This window comes from Aphelocoma coerulescens, unplaced genomic scaffold (assembly GCF_041296385.1).
Source record: "Aphelocoma coerulescens isolate FSJ_1873_10779 unplaced genomic scaffold, UR_Acoe_1.0 HiC_scaffold_70, whole genome shotgun sequence".
In the NCBI taxonomy this organism is placed as follows: Eukaryota; Metazoa; Chordata; class Aves; order Passeriformes; family Corvidae; genus Aphelocoma; species Aphelocoma coerulescens.
The window spans coordinates 1,671,318-1,688,029 of NW_027184055.1; the positions used below are offsets into that span (position 1 = coordinate 1,671,318).

General features: G+C 56.7%; 1 pseudogene; it reads right to left on the reverse strand.

The window, feature by feature from the left end:
• The window catches only part of LOC138102326 (zinc finger protein 850-like), a 1,260,715-nt pseudogene that overhangs the window by 1,104,165 nt on the left and 139,838 nt on the right, over positions 1–16,712 (reverse strand).

Below are 16,712 nucleotides of genomic sequence, written 5' to 3' on the forward strand. Positions count from 1 at the left end.
CTGTTTCTGGCAATGTTGAGAGGTTCTGAATGGGCTGTGGGGCCCTGGCTCTCATTTTGGGACTTGAGGTGAGCCCATGGGCACAGCAAGGGCTGAGGAGAGGTTCCAAGCTCCCATTTGGGATGGAGGGATTGAGCGGGTGCCTCCAATAAACTCAATCCCAGCTCCAGTGTGTCAATGGCAGCCCCAAATGGCTCGATCCGTCAGCCCCAAGGCCCGGCTGTGGGGAGTCAGGAAGCACAGAAGGGGAATTGGTGTCCAGGAGGGGTGGGATGGGATGGGATGGGATGGGATGGGATGGGATGGGATGGGATGGGATGGGATGGGATGGGATGGGATGGGATGGGATGGGATGGGATGGTTTGGGCACTTGGAGTGGGGCACTCCAGGGAAGAAAACCAGGATCTGCTTCTGGGGAGGCTTCTTCTGGTTTTTGACATATTTGGGGCCTCTAAGTGGCTTCTGGGAGGTTGCAGTGAATTTGGGGAAGGTGCCGTAAAGCCCCCACAATTTGTGGGACTGAGGCGAAGACCCCACATTTTGGGAGGGTGAGGGGACCCCAATTGGGAGGGGATCCTGCTGCTTTGCACCCCTTCAATGGGGTGAGAAGTGGCTTGTGAGGGAAGGAAGGAAGGAAGGAAGGAAGGAAGGAAGGAAGGAAGGAAGGAAGGAAGGAAGGAAGGAAGGAAGGAAGGAAGGAAGGAAGGAAGGAAGGAAGGAAGGAAGGAAGGAAGGAAGGAAGGAAGGAAAACAGTGTAAGTTCTGAATGAAAAAAAAAAAGGTAAATAACTGAGTTCTCTTTTCAAAAATATCAATTCCCTCTGAATCCAAAGTTGCAGAAGACTTTTCACTCCACATTTGGGTTTTGTTTTCATCTCTCATAATTTTTCTGGTTCTTTTCTTTCTTCTCTTGTTTTTAATAGATAAGACCAGCTAGGAAAGGAATGCAGAGCCAAATGAGACCCATTTCTGGCAGGCACTGAAAGTGTGGGCTCCTGGTCTGGTTCCTTTTGTGTGGATCCCTCATCTCTGCAGCACAGGGGGAATAGCAGTGCTGGGAGCCAGAACAGGCTCAGGAGCATCCTGCTCTGGCAGCTCTGAGCAGGTGGCACATGTCCTGCTCTCCTGCTGCCCTCCAAAGCACAGAATGCATGGGCAAGTTTAGGCCCAGCTCTGGGCACAGCCAGCATGGCCTGGGCACGGGAACGGGGGGCAAAGCGGGCGGGATCCTTCTGCAGCTGCCTGGTGGTTTCTGCTTTCTGTGCCCAGAGTGCCAGGGTGTTCTTAAGAGGTGCTTGTCCATGCAGCCCTTGGACAGGCCGTCCTTGGAAGAGCTCTTCAGTGCCCCTTGGCTGCAGGGTGTTCATGTGCCCTAGAGGATGGCAGGGACCCACGGGCACAGTGTGATCCAGGGGCCTGGCAGGTAACAGCCCCACACATCTCTTGGCAATCAGTGGCAAAGCAAAGCAGACGATTTTGTCCTGCCTGTAGCCCTGGGCAGGGAGCATCAGAAGGGAACACGCAGCTCTTGGGCTGCAGCTGAGCTGGAGGCCTGCTCTGGCAAGCACTGGTGGCCACCATCCCCCCTGGTTTTGCTGGTCTGGTTCACTGATGGCTGGGGCCCTGGGCAGAACCCTGAGAGCCTGGTGTGGCCCCAGGGAAGGAGAAGGAGCCCCTGGAGAAGCTGTAGCAGGTGGGGCTGCTGCTGCTGGAGCCACCAAGGACGAGCTCAAGGACAACAACCTCTTCCTGGAGCTGGCCAGCGGCAGCTGAAGATGATGGCCTTTGATTCTGGCACCTTCTCCAAAGACACGCTCCACGGCCAGTGTGCAGGTGAGTCCAGAGCCAGGGGGATGCTGCCAGAGCTGGGCATGGCACGGCCTGGCCGGGCACCAAAGGTTCCCCCTTTGCTGGGGCGGCTGCAGCCAATTCTTCAGTGGCTGCCAATACATGTGTGTCAGTGCAAAGCTCTCAAGGGACTGATTAAAGCAGAGGATTGGAGACCATGGCTGCACAAAGCTCTCAGAGACTCATGTGTGGAAAAAGGAAAGTACCTTAGAAAAACCAGAAGTACCTTGAAGCATTAATGAACTGTTGTTAATGACCAAGGCTCTCAAGGGACTGAGTAAAGCAGATAATTGGGGACCATGACTGCACAAACCTCTCAGAGAGTCAGTGTCAAAAAGAGGTACTTTAATTACCCTGGAGTATCTCAAAGCATTAATGAGCCCCAGTGAGTGTTCTTACTGACAAAGAATCTCCAGGGACTCATTAGAGCAGATAATTGGGGGCCAGGATTACACAAAGCTCTCAGAGACTCCCAGGTAAAAGCCAAAGCCAAAGTCTTTTGAAAACCCTGCAGTCCCTGGGAGCATTCAGGAGCCCCCAGGGCCATTCCTGACCAAGGCTCCCCAGGGACTCCTTGCAGCAGATCCCTGAGGCCACTGGGATGTGGGGGGATGCTGAGGGCAGGACAAGGGGCTGACAGTGGCCAGCCTTGCTGGGGCTGTGCCAGGAGGCCCCAGGGCCTCAGGACAAGGTGTCTCCTCCCAGCCCTTGGTGGCACAGACGCTGCTGTGCCCCAGGGCACCAAGACTTGGCTTCTCCTGGGCACTGCCAGCCCTGCCAGGGCCCTTGGCCATGTCCAGCACAGCTTGTCCTGCGCTGTCCCACCGCTGCTGCTGTGTCCCTGCAGGCTGCACACTCCCATCTCGCTGCCCCACCACCAGCTCTGCCCGGCCACTGCCAGCCCTGGCCTGAGCTGTGCCCAGCCTCACCCTCTGTGCCTTGGGCACACACACATGCCCTGAGCTCATCCTCCCTCTGGGTGCTTCTCCTGCCCCAGCGCTGCCCTGGGAGGGACATTTCCTCCTCCTCATGCCCAGTGTCCCCCTGCCCAGCTGCTCTGTGGGGCACTGCGTGTCTCTCCTGCTGTTCCCTCCCTCCCAGGAAAGCTGCACCATGTGGGGCACGGCCCTTCCAGCAGCCTCCCAGCCCCTCAGCCTTGTTGGGCCCTTTCCCCTGAGCAGACAGCAGCAGCATCTCCGTGCTCTGCCCAGCGTGCTCCTTCCGTCACCAAACTGCGGGAAAATAGAAACTGTCCAACACCATCTCTGAAGTGTCAGAGAATCAGGCCCTGTGGAACCAAGGAGCCCTTGGGACACAGGAGGATCTCGTGTAACCCAGGGTCAGTTCTGCCACTGCAGATCCAAAGAGATCCTTGTGACACTCTGGGGCCTTGTGGAACCCTTCTGCCCTGGTCTCTGCACCAAGGAGACCCTTGTGCCACTCCGGGACCTTGTGCAGCCAAGGAGAGCATTGTGAGAGTGCGGGGCCATGGAACCAAGGGACCATTGTGACCTTGTGGGGCCTCATGGACTCAAGGGACCATTGCCACACTGTGGGGCCTCATGGAATGAAGGGTCCATTGTGACACTGCAGAACCAAGGACACCATGGTTACACTGCGGGGCCCATGGAACCAAGGCACCATTGGGACACCCCGTGGCCTCATCCTCTTGAATTTCAACAGATCTGAGGGATGGCAGCACCTGCAGGCAGCACTGAAGGATTCTGGGGAGAACCTTTGATCCCTGCTCCAAAGGAAATCAGAGAAAGACCCCTGGTAAGATAAAGGCACCTTTTCCTTTTCCTTTTCCTTTTCCTTTTCCTTTTCCTTTTCCTTTCCCTTTCGCTTTCCCTTTCGCTTTCCCTTTCGCTTTCCCTTTCGCTTTTCCCTTCTCCTTCTCCTTCTCCTTCTCCTTCTCCTTCTCCTTCTCCTTCTCCTTCTCCTTCTCCTTCTCCTTCTCCTTCTCCTTCTCCTTCTCCTTCTCCTTCTCCTTCTCCTTCTCCTTCTCCTTCTCCTTCTCCTTCTCCTTCTCCTTCTCCTTCTCCTTCTCCTTTTCTCCTTCTCCTTCTCCTTCCCCTTCCACTTTCCCTTCCCCTTCCCCTTCCCCTTCCCCTTCCCCTTCCCCTTCCCCTTCCCCTTCCCCTTCCCCTTTCCCTTCCCCTTCCCCTTCCCCTTTCCCTTTCCCTTTCCCTTTCCCTTTCCCTTTCCCTTTCCCTTTCCCTTTCCCTTTCCCTTTCCCTTTCCCTTTCCTCTTTCCCTTTTCCTCTTCCTGGTGTAAACTGTTGACCTGCCTGTAAGGTGCAGCAAAAGCTTTGCAGGGTTTGGTTCAAGGTACCCAAGGCTGGAACAGGGAAGTGTTCGAGTCCCTTCTAAGAGAAGGGTTGCAGTCTTTGTGCCATGACTGCCTGGGATCCATGGAACAAGTGTGTTCTGGCAGACTCTGGGACCTCCACAGCAATCCCATGCAGGAGCCAGCACTGGACCTGCACCCTGGTGGGAGCAGCGTGGTACGGATGGGAAACGGGCAGCTGGGTGTGCAGTGGGAACCTCAACCCAGGTCATAGAAGCCCAGGCTTTAGCTTTGAACACAGCAGCACAAAAAGCAGAATGAATGACCTTTCCTAGAAATCACTGAAGGACAAAGGGTGAACATATGGACTGATTTGAAATCTGGGTTTGGAATAATGCACGCCCAGGGAGCCACATGGAAGGAAAGGGCACAGAGGTCTCCAGTGAGTACAAAAAGAAATCAGTCACCTACTGCAGAGTGTGCCAAAGCCAAAAGAAGTGGCCCTGATGCCCTTGTAAAGCCCATGGGTTTGGAGACTCCCCAGGTAATCCAGGGAATCCATTGGCTGACCAAACAGCTCAAGAGGGTGCTGAAAAAGCTCTCCTTGCACTAATACCTGGCAAAAACTGGAATGTTCTGCAACAGAAACCAGATTCCAGTGATCAGGACAGGCAGTCAGCCCCAGCAGCAGCAGCTACGGAAAATCCCAGCAGGTGATTGGTAACCCCGTGTGGGCAGGTAATTGTAGCTCCACAATTAATGTATAATGGAACTAAAACATGAGGAAACACATGAGGAAATGGAGAATATGGTGGCCAGTTTACAAAGGCATCCAGTAAGCACAAAAATGGCAAAAAATAATAGATCAGTTGTTGAGAAAGATGTGATTGGTGTTGAAGGAAGAAGGCTGCCTCCAGGGCTCGTTAAGTGGGAATCACCAGGTGATTTTGTCAAAATGATTTTGCAGAACTGCCCAGGCAGAAGGGGGACTGGCACATTTTGGCATTGGTGGATCCTTTTTCTGGATGGCCAGAAGCTTTCCCATGTGGCACCAACAAGACAAGGGAAGGCTCAGAAGTTTTGCTGAAATGAATATTTAATAGCACTGGGACTAACTCTTGTAAGCCTTAAAAGGTGCGTGGTTCTCAACAGATCATTGGGGCTGGACTCGCCTGTACATCCTTTCCAACCAGGAGATGCGGTGTGCATCAGAACCTGGAATTTTGGAACAATCCAGCCAAAGTGGAAGGGACCATCTCAAGTCCTCCTGGTAACCTACCCTGCACTCAAGGTAGAAGGAATCAAACTCGGGGTTCATCACATGTGGGTAAAACCAGCGAGCACACATTAAACACAGCAGAAACAAGACTGACTGACACCATGGAGTTTGGGGTTTTACATCAATCCTATTGTTTTAGGTATTGAATATGATTTTCTAAGGGGATACTATTTATTGGATCTAGATGAAGATGATCAATAATTGTGTATTTATAATAATAATAGAAACAATGTTCCTGACTTTGGGGAAGGGAAATGCGGTTTTCAAAGTCAGTGCAAGATGTTGGCAGATGACAGAATGTGACCCCTGTAACAGCTTGTTTGCCAACACCAACCTCTGCAGAAAATCCAGTTCTGTGGGGAGCTTCAGTCAGCAATTTGACAAAAATCTGGGAACACGTGTGGGAAGGAAATAGCACCCAGGGCACCTGGACAGGGATGGAAGGAGAATATTCCTTACCATGGGCACATCAGAACAATAGTGCTGAGAATTGTAACATTTCCAAATCAGATCTGGAAATTACCTCAGGAAATATTGATCAGCTGACAGATTGCACTGATACCCCCTGGGGCTGTCAAATTCCAGAAGTATGGAATCGCCCTCAGACAGGACATTGGGAATGTTTCCAGGCAGTTCAGGGGTGTCTGGGCTGGGAAGGGAGCCCAGGCCTCCCACAGGACCCCTTACAGGTGGGTATAAAATATCCTGATTGAACAAGGTCAAGGCCAAAGGATCCCAGGACAAAGGAAAAGTGGGATTGCCCTGGGACAGACACTTGAGCTGTTTGGAATCCTGAGGTCCAGCAGCTCCTGGCTGTGGCCCAGGCTCTGAGGCTGGGCTGTGTTTGTAGAAATGATTCTGCCTTTCTCAGGGACACCTGGGCTCAGCCAACAAACAACGAGCCTTGGAGAGGCACAGAGTGTCAGCAGGACACAGTCAGATCCTTAGGAGCCCCAGGATGGGTGGGAAGTGATGGAATTTGGAGCACACATTTGCCCCTGGGAGAATCAGGAGCACCATGGACACTGGGGGTATTAACGTTCCGTCCCTCGTGCAAGGAGTCACTACCGGGAACCCGACTGTGGGGAAAGGTTAAAGGGGATGGAACTTGGAAACATCCCAGTGCAGGAACTACAGCGGGATGGATTTTAGAATCCATCTCTGCTCCGCAAAGATCTGCCTTTAGGAACAGAGCAGCCACACACCATTGGGCTCTGCAGATGGAAACTTTAGGGAATGCAGCTCCTTTGGGGTTTGCTGAAATAAAGGAACAATTGCCAGCCACAGCTAAAATGACCTTACAGAGCAGATTGGCTTTAGCCCTATTGCTGCTACATGGACAGGGAGTATGTGGATTCTTGAACTGGAACAGCAACACTTGTTGTGTGCACATTCCAAATGTGATGCTGGATTGGATGATCAGGGAGAGAGGATAAAATCTGTTGCTGCATCCAGCAGGGAATTAAGGGGAGGGTTAGGCAGTAACTGTTTGGATAAAATATTTAAAGGACTTGGATTTTCCCTGACTGATGGTTGGCCTCACTTTTGCAAAGTCTAACTGGGATCCCAGCAATACTTGTGCTTCTGACACTTGCTTTGAGCTGTGTAAAGAACATGGTTGTGAAAGCAGCTGAGGAACTCGTGGGATGTGAGTAAAGGAGCAGAGTGAGGCTTACGAAGGCTTGAAGGGAAGAGAAGCTTCCCAACCCTCCAAGGGGGGGAAATTTGCCAGATGAAAAACTGTTTGCACCTGGTGGGTTCATACAATGCTTCTTCTCCAAAAGCCACTGGCCATGGAACCGCACAAGGCTGATTCTGTGGGCAGCAACCAGCCCAGGTGTGCCAACTTTCACCAGTTCACCGGGCAGTCAGGGCTGGCTTTGGGGTCACTGACCACCAGGGACCCCCAAAGAGACCCCAGGGCAGAAGAAAGGATGTGTAAAGGGGTGGGGGAAATATGCAATGATTTTGGGGCAATGATTCTCGTGTGTGTGTTTCTTGTGGGACAATCTGGGAATGTGTCTGTGAAACCCAGTCTGCAAACAGGAACATTCCTGAACTCGGCACACACGACTTTGGGAGGGGCTCTCCCCTCGTGCATCCGGCCCAATAAAGAATGCTGCTGCTTCGTGCTGCGCTGGTGCTGAGGAGGTTTTGTTTCACTGAAGTTTTGGTAACAGCTCTGTGCCTGTGTCACAGACCCACAGAGCAGCTGTGATGTCAGAAAGGGGCTGTGTGACATCACAGAGTGGGTTGTGACATCACAGAGAGGGCTGTGACATCCCAGAACAGGCTGTGACATCACAGAGTGGGCTGTGACATCACAGGGTGGCTGTATGACATCATAGAGTCAGCTGTGACATTATGGAGCAGTTCTGTGACATCAGAGAGTGGTGCTGTGACATCACAGCTTTGGCTCTGACCTTACAGGGCAGAGGTCAGACATTATCCAGCAGACTATGACATCACAGAGCAATGGTGACATCACAGAGCAGGCTGTGACATCACAGGGTGCTGGTGTGACATCACAGTGCAGAGTTGGAACATCACAGACAGAGCTGTGAAATCACAGGGCACTTGTGTGACATCACAGAGTGGTCGAGTGATATCCCAGAACAGGCTGTGACATCACAGAGTGGGTTGTGACACCACAGGGTGGCTGTGTGACATCATAGAGTCAGCTGTGACATCACAGAGCAGCTGTGTGATATCACAGAGATGACTGTGACATCACAGGTGGTGTGACATCACAGAGTGGCTATGACATCACAGGGTTGCTATGTGACATCTCAGAGTGAGCTGTGACATCACAGATATGGCTGTGATATCACTGGGCAGAGTTCTGACATCCTATAGCAGACTATGACATCACTGAGTGGTTGTGACATCCCAGAGTGGCTGTGTGACATCCCAGGGGGTTGGATGCCATGGCAACCCTCATCAGTTCCAGTTCCCTTGGAAACCCCCCCAGGAGCCATTGCTGCACTCAGGGTCCGTGGCCACTTGCCCGCAGACCTGTGGCTGCCCTCGGCTGCCATGGCAGCCCTCAGGACAGAGCGGTGCCGGGGCTGGTGCCAGCTACAATTGCACTGACACTCGCTGATGCCCTCAGGTGCCACGGCAGCGGCCACAGGGACCCGTTCCTCACTTTGGTGCCACGGACACCAACGCTTGGCCCCGCTGCCATGGGGATTGGCACGCTCACCTGCACTCAGGGCCCGTGGCCGGGCACTGCTGCCATGGACACGGGCACGGAGCCCTGGGCCACAGTCGGCTGCCGTGGCCACCAGCCCAAGGTCCCGTGGCCAGGGCCGGGGCCATGGAAAGGAACCCGTGGAGCCGTGGTGATGGTGGGTGGCCATGGGGTGCTGCTGTGGGCTGGGGCAGAGGGAATTTCCTTGCCAGGCCTTTCTCTGGGGCTGTGTTTGGCTCTGTGCTGAGCACAGCGTTGCTCACACAGAGATGGTTTTGTTCTTGCTGAGCTTGCACAGAGCCACCCATCAGCTGCGGGAAGCTGTCCCAGCCAAGGACTGCAGAGCCACTCCCGGTCACTGGGAATTCCTGCAGCTGCCTCCAGCCACAGCTGAGGCTCCAACCCCGCTGCGAGAGGGCCCAGCTTTGACAGTGCTGGAGAAACAAACTGACAGCACTTCCAGTGCGGGAACATCTGCTTTCATCCTCCTCTTGGCTTCCTCCTAAGCCTGGCCAGGGCTCAAGGAGGAGCCAAGGGAGCTGACTTTGACCATACAGCCCCAAACAAGGCCAGATGTCAGATTTCATGGCCTTGTCCCAGCCGCCCGCAGTGCCCAGGCTGTGCTGGCCGTGCTCAGAGCTGGGCCCAAAGCTGCCCAGCATTGCTGCCTTTGGGAGCAGAGCAGGAGGGCAGGACATGTGCCCAGCCTGCAGCCAGCCATGGCACAGCCACCTCCTCAGCAGCTGCCCAGAGCCCAAAAGCAGCTTGGCAGCCACTGAAGAATTCCCTGCAGCCGCCCCAGCAAAGGGGGAACCTTTGGTGCCCGGCCAGGCCGTGCCATGCCCAGCTCTGGCAGCATCCCCCTGGCTCTGGACTCACCTGCACACTGGCCGTGGAGCGTGTCTTTGGAGAAGGTGCCAGAATCAAAGGCCATCATCTTCAGCTGCCGCTGGCCAGCTCCAGGAAGAGGTTGTCGGCCTTGAGCTCGTCCTTGGTGTCTCCAGCAGCAGCAGCCCCACCTGCTACAGCTTCTCCAGGGGCTCCTTCTCTTTCCCTGGGGCCACACCAGGCTCTCAGGGTTCTGCCCAGGGCCCCAGCCATCAGTGAACCAGACCAGCAAAACCAGGGGGGATGGTGGCCACCAGTGCTTGCCAGAGCAGGCCTCCAGCTCAGCTGCAGCCCAAGAGCTGCGTGTTCCCTTCTGATGCTCCCTGCCCAGGGCTACAGGCAGGACAAAATCATCTGCTTTGCTTTGCCACTGATTGCCAAGAGATGTGTGGGGCTGTTACCTGCCAGGCCCCTGGATCACACTGTGCCCGTGGCTCTCTGCCATCCTCTAGGGCACATGAACACCCTGCAGCCAAGGGGCACTGAAGAGCTCTTCCAAGGACGGCCTGTCCAAGGGCTGCATGGACAAGCACCTCTTAAGAATATCCTGGCACTCTGGGCACAGAAACCAGAAACCACCAGGCAGCTGTAGAAGGATCCCGCCCGCTTTGCCCCCCGTTCCCGTGCCCAGGCCATGCTGGCTGTGCCCAGAGCTGGGCCTAAACTTGCCCATGCATTCTGTGCTTTGGAGGGCAGCAGGAGAGCAGGACATGTGCCACCTGCTCAGAGCTGCCAGAGCAGGATGCTCCTGAGCCCGCTGCTGGCTCCCAGCACTGCTATTCCCCCCGTGCCACAGAGATGAGGGATCCACACAAAAGGAACCAGACCAGGAGCCCACACTTTCAGTACCTGCCAGAAATGGGTCTCATTTGGCTCTGCATTCCTTTCCTAGCAGGTGTTTTCTATTAAAAACAAGAGAAGAAAGAAAAGAACCAGAATAAGTATGAGAAATAAAAACAAAACCCAAATGTGGAGTGAAAAGTCTTCTGCAACTTTGGATTCAGAGGGAATTGATATTTTTGAAAAGAGAACTCAGTTATTTACCTTTTTTTTTTTTCATTCAGAACTTACACTGTTTTCCTTCCTTCCTTCCTTCCTTCCTTCCTTCCTTCCTTCCTTCCTTCCTTCCTTCCTTCCTTCCTTCCTTCCTTCCTTCCTTCCTTCCTTCCTTCCTTCCCTCACAAGCCACTTCTCACCCTATTGAAGGGGTGCAAAGCAGCAGGATCCCCTCCCAATTGGGGTCCCCTCACCCTCCCAAAATGTGGGGACTTCGCCTCAGTCCCACAAATTGCGGGGCGTTTACGGCACCTTCCCCAAATTCACTGCAACCTCCCAGAAGCCACTTAGAGGCTCCAAATATGTCAAAAAACAGAAGGATCCTCCCCAGAAGCAGATCCTGGTTTTCTTCCCTGGAGTGCCCCACTCCAAGTGCCCAAACCACCCCATCCCATCCCATCCCATCCCATCCCATCCCATCCCATCCCATCCCATCCCATCCCATCCCATCCCATCCCATCCCATCCCACCCCTCCTGGACACCAATTTCCCTTCTGTGGCTCCTGACTCCCCACAGCCGGGCCTTGGGGCTGACGGATCGAGCCATTTGGGGCTGCCATTGACACACTGGAGCTGGGATTGAGTTTATTGGAGGCCCCCGCTCAATCCCTTCATCCCAAATGGGAGCTTGGAACCTCTCCTCAGCCCTTGCTGTGCCCATGGGCTCACCTCAAGTCCCAAAATGACAGCCAGGGCCCCAAAGCCCATTCAGAACCTCTCAACATTGCCAGAAACAGCAGCATCCTTCCCAAAATGGGCTCCCTGCATCTCTGACAATAGGTCCCCCTTCCAAGTACCAGAGCCCCCCTCTCAGAACCCCTCCCGAAGCATTGGGGGGACCCCAAAACTGCCTCAGGAACGGGACATACCCTGAAATCCCTTCAGGAATGGGGGATACCCCAGAACCCACTCAGCAACGGGGTCCCCCCGGCCTCATCATGCGCAGCCTTCAGCTGGCTCAGCCAGAGCCCATCCCGCCCTCAGCAGCCCCAGCCCAGCCCAGCCCTCCTGGGCAGGAAGCCCCAATGGCCGAGCCGGCCTGGGACACTTGCAGGGATGCGGGGGCAGCCGCAGCTTCTGTGGCCAGCCTGTGCCAGGCCCTGAGCGCCCTGCCAGGGAACCATTGCTGCCCCACATCCCATCTCAGCCTGCCCTCGGGCAGCGGGAAGCCGTTCCCTGGGGCCCGGCCCCGCAGGCCCTTGGCAAGAGTCTCTCTCCCCCAGCAATTGCTGCTCCTCCCTGCTGCGGGGCCCGAGCTGCAAGTTGATTTTCTGCCGCTGGCCCCGGCCCAGCCCCGAGCCAGGGCCAGCACCTTGCAAGAACTGCCCCCAGCAGAGCTGTTCCCTCCTGCAGTAGTTACACCTGCACACCCACAGCGCCTGAGACTGCAAGCAATGAGCATTCCCTGGGCACATGTGCAGCCCAAGCAGCTCGAGGACAGCCTTGCAGCAGGACTGCTCTCAGCTGAGCCAAAAAGGCCCCTCTGGCAGCTGCAGGGCCATTGCAAAGGGCAAGGGCCAGAGCCTGGGCCCACGGGGGAGGAAAGGGCTCTGAATTCCCCTGCCCTGGCACCTCAAGCCTGTTCCCAGGCTGCTTCCCACACAGGATTCCTCTGGAGGGCTGCGGAAAGCTGACAGGCAGCTCTGGCTTCTCCACTTTCCCTGTGCTAAAGCTGCCTGGCAGAAGAAATGGAGGGACAGCTCTGGTGGCACAATCCCTCCCGGCCCAGGGCACAGCGCTGGGAAGGTCTTTCTGTGCCGAGGCTTTGCTGCGGCCAAGGAAAGCTCCTGGCTCAGGGTCACCTTTCCTGCGGGGCCAGACCCCCCGAGTGGCCCAGCAGCAGCAGAGAATTCCAGCACAGCCCCGGCACGGGCAGGGCGGCCCTGGGCGGGCTGCGGGAGCCGGCAGCGGCTGAGCTCAGAGCAGCTGAGCCCGGGGGCTCTTGGCCAAGGCCGAGGCCCAGCGAGCATTTCTCAGGTCGCAGGGCGGCCTGGAAAGGTGCTGGGGGGGATCATTCACCCCCCAGTGCGGTCCCAGTGGCTCCCAGGACTTCCATGTCCGTGCTCCCAGCGCTGCTCCCAGCCCTGATCCGTGGGGATGGGAATGTCCCGCTCCCTTCCCGGGGCAGGCTCACACCTGAGCCAGGTGTGCAGGGCAGGACCTTGCCCTGAGCCCAAGCCCTGTCCCCCCTGCAGGATCTGCTTCCCATCGGCCTCTTCCTCCTGCGGCCCCAAGCCCAGCTCGGTGCTGAACGAAGGGCGCTGGGCCGGGGTCATCCCCCGGCGGGGGCTGCGCACCCCCTCTGCCCCCTCCCCAAATTCCCTCCCGGGGCAGCAGGGGCTGGCTCAGGAGCCCTGTGGGCAGGGAAAAGGGGGTGACACTGGGATGGGGGGGGTCACACACGCTCTGGGGGGACACACACGGCCCCTGGGGACCCCCCCTCACCTTCTCCTGCAGTGCCAGGAGGATGAACCCCAACATGGAATCCCCGACCACCAGCAGCATCTTGGGGGTGGGGTCTGGTGGCAGCTTTGGAGTCTGGGGGAGAGGCCCTAAAACCCCCTCCCAGCCCCACAGCCACTACCAGACCCCTCAAACCACCCCACAGCTCCTGGCCAGGACTCCCCCAACCACTCCCTGCATCATAAATGACCCCAAGAACCACAAAATTCTCTCCAAGACACACGGCCCAGCCAAGATCACCAAAACTCTCTCAGAGACCACCCTAAAAGGCCCCTCCAAGAACCACAAATGCCCTCAAGAGCCACAAAAGCCCCTCCCAGTCCCCCAAGGAGCCCCCCAGACCCCCTCCCAGCCCCCATGGCATCGACCAGGACAGGCTGGGGGACAGGAGCATCCACAGCCCAGAGCAGCTCAGGCACTTCAGCAGCGATTTGGGCACTTTGGACGTCACACCCCAAAGGGAGAGACCCAGAGCAGGGACTGGGACAGACAACCAGAATTCCTGTAGAATAGGTGGGCTCAGGTGGACACGTTCTGACAACACAAGTACAAGATTGTGGCCCCAGTCTGCCTGGCTCCACAGCCCCACAACACTCAGATCCTCCCAAATATTCCTCTGAACCCCAAATTCAACCCCAAATTCCGGTAAAATGGTGCCGCTTTAGATCTCTTTGTTTAATTTCTTTATTTCTACCCCAATTTTGGTTGTTTCAGTGGGATTAACACAGAAATTACTTAGGCTGTAGAAGATCTCCAAGATCATCCAGGGTTGCTTGATACCACCAGAAAAAACAATTGGACAGAGCAGATGAAAATTTTAGAGGGTAAAGGTAAAAAATCAGCTCTTCCCAATGAATTTCCAATGTTGATCTGAGTCCCGATGGATGTTCCTGCCCCTGCGTTCACCCAGGTGCCTACAGGCATCCAGGAGAACGTGGAGAGCACCAGCCAGGGGTCTTCCCAAACTGGATCACAGGGAATGTGGGTCACCAGGGCTCTGCCAAACGTGGCTCCTCTGATGGGAGATGGATTTGGAGCAGAGGACAAAGCTCTTCCCGCAGTCGGGGCACTCGCAGGGCTTCCCTTAGCGGTGCCTCCGTTGGTGTCTGGTCAAGTGAGAGCTCCTGGAGAAGCTCTTCCCACACTGGGGACACTCGTAGGGCCTCTCCCCGGTGTGGATGCGCCGGTGGACGATCAAGGAGGACCTCTCTGAGAAGCTCTTCCCACACTGGGGACACTCGTAGGGCCTCTCCCCGGTGTGGATGCGCCGGTGGATGATGAGGGTGGAGTTTTGCTTGAAGCCCTTCCTGCAGTCAGGGCAGCGGAAGGGCCTCTCATCCGTGTGAATCCGCTCGTGCAGGAGGAGAGTGGAGCTGGTCTGAAACCTCTTCTCACACTCAGGACACTCGTAGGGCCTCTCCCCAGTGTGGATGCGCTGGTGGCGGATCAGGTCAGAGCTGTACCTGAAGCTCTTCCCACATTCCCCACACTCATAGGGCCTCTCCCCGGTGTGGATCATCTGGTGGCAGATCAGGTGGGAGCTCCATCTGAAGCTCTTCCCACATTCCCCACACTCGTAGGGCCTCTCCCCAGTGTGGATCCTCTGGTGGTTCATCAGGGTGGAGCTCTGGCTGAAGCTCTCCCCACATTGCCCACACTCGTAGGGCCTCTCCCCGGTGTGGATCCTCTGGTGGTCGATCAGGTTGGAGCTCTGTCTGAAGCTCTTCCCACATTCCCCACATTCATAGGGCTTCTCCCCAGTGTGGATCATCTGGTGGCAGATCAGGTGGGAGCTCCGCCTGAAGCTCTTCCCACATTCCCCACATGTGTGGGGCTTCTCCCCATCGTGAAGCTGCTCATGAACCACCAGCTCTGACCTCTGGCTGGATCTCCGGCTGCCTTCCCGGCACAGGGTGGGTCTTTCCTCCTCAGGGCACCCTGGGCTGCATTTGCAGCCCCTCCTCCTGCGGGATCTCCGGGGCTTTTCCTCCCCGTTGGATTCCTGCGCCATGGAGCCGCTCAAAACGGCCTCTTCCACCAGGTTCTGCCACGGGGATTTGTCCTCCCTGGGCTCCGTCCTCAGCTCCTTGTCTGGGGGAGGAAGGACAAGGAGAGGATGGGATTTGCCTCCGTGCCACAGGGAAGGGGAAGGAGATCCCCCCAGTCCGTCCCCGGCAGGACGGCGTCGGCAGCGGGGTTGTCCTGCAGCCGGGGGCGATGCTGGGCTGGGAGATGGAGCAGGAGAGAGGGGGAAAGGGGCACTGACTTCCTCCTCACCTGCCTGGTGCTCCCGGGGCATCTTCCTTTTCCTCGCAGCGTCCTCCTCCATCTGGCCATGGGTTGGGAATGGGAAATCCTGGTCTGGGGAGAAACAAGGGATGAGTGTGTTGGGTTGGGGCTTCCTCCTGCCCAAGTCCACCTCTAGAAGTCACCGGGTACCTGGTGTCCATAAAACCAACAAAAAATCAAGAGTGACTCCAAAAACGGCCTCCAGGAGTTCCCCCTTTCCAGTCTCCTCACTTTGGGGTTCTGGGGGTCCCCCTTGTCAGGGCTGCTGGGGGTCCCGTGGGTCCTGGGGATCCCCCTCTCCGGGGTCCTGCTTAGGGATGCTGGGGGGTTTTGGGGGTCCCACAGGACCCATTTTTCCTGATTCTGCTTTGGCTCCCAGAGGTCCCAGGGTCCCCTCTTCACCTTCCCTCCACTCCAGGCACTTGGGGCTCCCCCCTCTCCTCACCCCCCCTTTTAGGGCTGAGAGATCCCAACCCCACCTCATCTCCAGGCCCCCCCACCCCTCCAGGCTCTTGGGGGTCCCCCAGCTCTGGTATCGTCCCTCTCTGCTCTCCCCACTCCAGGGGTCCCGTGTTCCAGCCCCCAGCTCTCCTGGGGATCCCCAAAGCCAATGTCCAACCCCGCCAGGACCGGGTGATCCTCACATGGACCCCCCAAGACCCCCAAGGGGCAATTATGGCTCAGCTTTGGAGTCCTGCAAGATCCACATATCCCCTCTGGCCCAAAAATCCCTCCCAGGGACATGCAAGAACATCTGGGGCTCGATTCCAGAATCTGCAAGCTCCAAACACCCCGCCAAAAAAACCCTCCTGGTGACCCCCCGATAGATTTGGGGTGAGCTCCCCCTCCCCGCTCACCTGCAGGATGGGGGGGAAGATGCTACCGGGGCTGGGGGTGCTGCGGACACAGTGGGCGGGCGGTGGAACCTCGTGGTTCTCCAGCTCCTCCTCCTCCTCTCTCCCTCCTCTTCCTCCCACTCCTCCTCCACTCCCACCCTGACCCCCCTTTCCCACCCCCTCTGCCCCACGGCTGCCGCAGCACCGGCTGCTGTGTGGGGGGAGCCCCCGATCAGCCCCAGGGATGGACAGGGGGGTTGGGGACCCCCCAGTGCGGATCCCTCCCTTCCCCAGAGCCCCAGGGAATCGCTCCAGGGCTCAGGTGCTTGGGGACAGGGCTGCACCCCCATGGAACCGCTCTTCTGCTGTCCCAACCCCACCTTTCCCTCCCCTCTCCTCCCCTTTCTCAGCGTTCCCCCAATCCCAGCCCCATTCCAGCTCAATTTGGGTGTCCCATCCCGCTTTGCTTGGGGGTCCCAGCCCCCTCTTCCCCCCCACCTCCTACTGCACCCTCCCCATCCCCAATCCCCACCTCCCTTCCCCCGGCCTTGGTTTTGGGGGTTCCAGGCC